We start from the raw sequence: 3,877 nt of genomic DNA on the forward strand, positions 1-3,877 counted from the left end.
TGCAGTTTCTAGTGGTGTGAAGGGGATTGAAGCCTAGTGAATTCCTTTGTGGCCAAAATGACAGTTGGTGTTCCCACCCATATATATCGTATACATTACCTGACTATCACAATTTGATGTGTTCTGCATATCTAATCAGGTTAGACTGGATGTTGGCATGCAAAAAGATCGTGAGGGCTGTCAAATCCAATTTTAAAATCCTCAGACGGTAAATCTAAATAGGATCAGTTTGTACTAGTAGTTGTAAAAGTTATGGAAGTTTCACTATACACATTCTAAAAATATTTCACAACAGCAATTTATTTACAAGCACGTAACAGATAGACCGAATGGAAATATTTAACTATTTGCCACTCTTACAAGTGCCAATTAAGGATTTGACACTGAACCTATATATCATAGACACACGAGGGCCCATATGTGAATGATAGATGTCACGATGTATTAATGTGCCTGTCTATGTTGACCATTATGTAACCAGGTCCGTCTAGCTGTTGTTGGTTCTTTCGATACAAACTTCATAGACACCTGCTGTTTTAAGATTAAAATTTGGCATTATCTAAGACAAATGAAACACCAATAATCCCATTTTATCGCCCATGTGGATGCATCACCCTAATCAGATTCTGACATGATCAAGAAAATTATGGCATAACAGGTATGACATTCTGCAAAGCAAGGGGCTAGGTGGTAGGGTGACTAGGAAGATTACATGTAACAAAACAAGCTCCGGTTTAGCTCTTTCCACAATGATAGGATCTAGTAAAATTAAAAGCGTGGTAGGTACGGGTGATAAACAAAAGTAGAGATGAAAAAGGATACCAAAAAAGAATTTCCTTTGCCTAAGCATATTCTATTCTATAATAAACGAAGGATTTAAACAAGTTAACCAAGCTAAGCAAATGTCTATAATTCAAATGCCCAAAACTTTAATATTGTTGTCCCAAGTAGCAAATACCCAACTAAAATGTTTGGCATCAAAACTTTCTGGAATACATAGGGGAGCAATCTAAGCAATCATCTTCAAGCACTTTCGGTCACGGGGTACTCAAAGGCAACATCTTTCCCACAAAGCCTACGATAGACTGCAAAGAAGGTCTTCAGCTTGTATTCGGTATTGTTGCGCTCCTTTGGATCCTTACAGTGAGCTGATTGTATCCATGTGAGGTAAACAACAACTTGGATAATGAAATTGTGGAACATCATTTCAGTGGTTGTATATCAGAGACAATAATTTAGCTAGTAGACTACTGTAGATGCAGTGACAGATCAGCACAATAAAGTATTAAAATGATGATTAAAAGAGACATTATAGAAAGTTGTAGCATCTACATTGATGACCTTGCACCATCTAGGCGATATCTGATATACTTCCCAACAATCTCAGCTGGGAGACTACATCCTCCAAGATTCCATCATGAACAGCAATCAAAGTTCTTGTACGAGGATGATGAACAGCTGAACCCTTATTGAGAGGCCTCACAATCCTCCTTGTTGCATCAAAGACCACATCCTATTGAAGTGAACACACACTATCAATACAAATTTTCCAACTAACAGTGAAATTCATCAAAGAATGGTTCAAACAACTATCTGGAAGCAAGGTCATATAAGTTTAGCATGAATTGACAAATCCTTCACTCAAAAATGGATGTAAAAAAAATGATAAGCTAGGATTTTGTGAATTAACAGAAATAACTATCTATTTTAGAGCTCTCTTTACAACAATTTTGATGATATCCTCATAGTAACTAAAGGCTACCACAAGCCTCATAACGAGCACATAAGACATTTCAGAGTCCATATGGACACTAACAACACTATACTAGTACAAGAATGCCAAATGCCCTGGTTGTAGCTGAAGGCATGTTTCATGAATGAAACTAAAATGTTGCTCAAGACTTGGTGCCATGTTCTCCAAGATGTTGGGTGTTATATACTAACATTGCTATATGGCATATTTAGCGCTAAAGGGCAACATTGTATATTTAGTCAGACCGACAACATTTATGTTACCAGTTAAACAATGCACAACACAAGCTATAGATTTTGCAGTCTGATAGACAACATTAGACATTATCAAAATACTAGCATGCAAGCTATGTAAACAAGTAGACAACTAAGAACACGCAATTCACCTTGCCACTGAACTTCTTCTCAAGCTCCCTGACAAGCCTAACATGGAAAGCCTAACATGGATTTTCTTGAATGCCTTGCACAGATGGTACAACACATGGATCACTACCACCTTCCTATTCGCAGCAACATCCATCTGGCTGCACACATACATCCGTGGCCATTTCATATACATCCGCAGCCATGTCACACACATCCACTAGCCATCAAAAAGCATGCTGCTCACAAGATCAATCAACCGGGAGGCAGAGAACGGCCACTCACACTGCATTGTGGATGTAGATGTCCTTGAGCTCGCTCTTGAGCTCATGGTTTCCATTCTCGAGGTCAAAGAAAAAGCCCACATGATAGCAGCAGCCAGCCATAAGAAGACAACACTTTGGCTAATCCAAACGCATACGAGCTCTAGAGAACAAACAAATGAAATATAGCAGCGTGACGCCACTGCAAGGGGGGAGAGACAATGGAGAATGTGCTCTCACTTGAGTGACGGAGTCCTCGAACTCGGAGGGCTATAGGCCCTTCTCCTTCTGGATCTTCTTCCTCACAGTGTACATCTTCCCTTCCTCTACCCTAGACTTGCCCTGCCGTGAGATTCAAGCCGAAGAGACAGATCGGGAAACTGGCAAGCACGGAGAAGATGGGTTGGCGTATCGGAGGCGAAGACGAGATGTACCTGAGCAGTGGAACGTGAGGGGATGAGGATGCAGGGAAGTGGAGCCGCCGGCGCTAGAGTTCAAAGAGGAGGATGGTGGAGCGTTGTTATATATGAGGACGATCTCTCATGAGATGGGCCGGACAAGGCACGGGCTAATGGTCCTGGTTTATTTGTTTGAGCTTAGAAATAAGTCTGTTTTGCCTCCCTCATGTCTTGCTCATGATTGAGTCACCTCTCTCAACTGTAAAATTGGGTATAACATCTTCCTCATCTTTGAAAACCGGTGCAAATTGGGTGGTTTTCGAAGCGATTTCTGCTGATGTGGCAGTTTGACTGCAATTGACTCATTAACTTAGCTGGTGGGACCCACATGTCAGCAACTTTCTCCTCTTCTCCCTCTCCTCTATCTCCTTCCGGTGGCTCCGTCCGTTGCACCGCTGCTGCTGCGTCGCGCATGTGTGTGCACCGACGGAAGGAGGTGCTTGTTAATTCGGATGGAAAACTTAAGTTAGCACAAGAGAAACTAAACTGCATGAAACCTCGCCAAATTAACTGGCAATAGGTTCGCTGGCCAGTTGATCAAACACTAGTAGAGACGGTGAGACGGACTACAGCGATGACGATGACAACGAAGATGGGGCGCTTGCATAAGTTAATGTGACCATGCCTACTATAGATAGAACCATTGTTCGCATCATACATCAACATGAAGACACCAAGATCATGCCACGCAATTTCTGGGAATCCAATTTGTTCACCTGCAACATCGATAGTTTCAAACGGCCGCTAAATTTGCATATGAGCTTCATTTTGGCCTCAAGAGAACTCATTGGAAATATATCATCGACTAATCAAATGAGCCTAGCCTCACCATCAAATTCGAGTGGAGTTGCCTAGAATAATAGAAATAATGTTCGGACCAGAAATTTGGGCTTAGACCTTGTATTCACATAGCCTATTAGGGGTCCACAAAGACTAGGGTTTGCTCCCTACCACCCCCTCCTGGTCATCCACCTATATAAACCCTTAGCAATCACCTTTGTAACATAGGTTTTGTTTATATGTAAGTTTAGCTCCAGCTAC

At 41.5% G+C, this 3,877-nt stretch overlaps 1 pseudogene; it reads right to left on the minus strand.

Annotated features, from left to right (window-relative positions):
• Positions 1-1,023: 1,023 nt before the first annotated feature.
• LOC127764407 (40S ribosomal protein S7-like) lies at positions 1,024-2,693 on the minus strand (annotated as a pseudogene).
• Between the last annotated feature and the right edge of the window lie 1,184 nt (positions 2,694-3,877).

The sequence above is a fragment of the Oryza glaberrima genome, chromosome 2, assembly GCF_000147395.1.
Source record: "Oryza glaberrima chromosome 2, OglaRS2, whole genome shotgun sequence".
In the NCBI taxonomy this organism is placed as follows: Eukaryota; Viridiplantae; Streptophyta; class Magnoliopsida; order Poales; family Poaceae; genus Oryza; species Oryza glaberrima.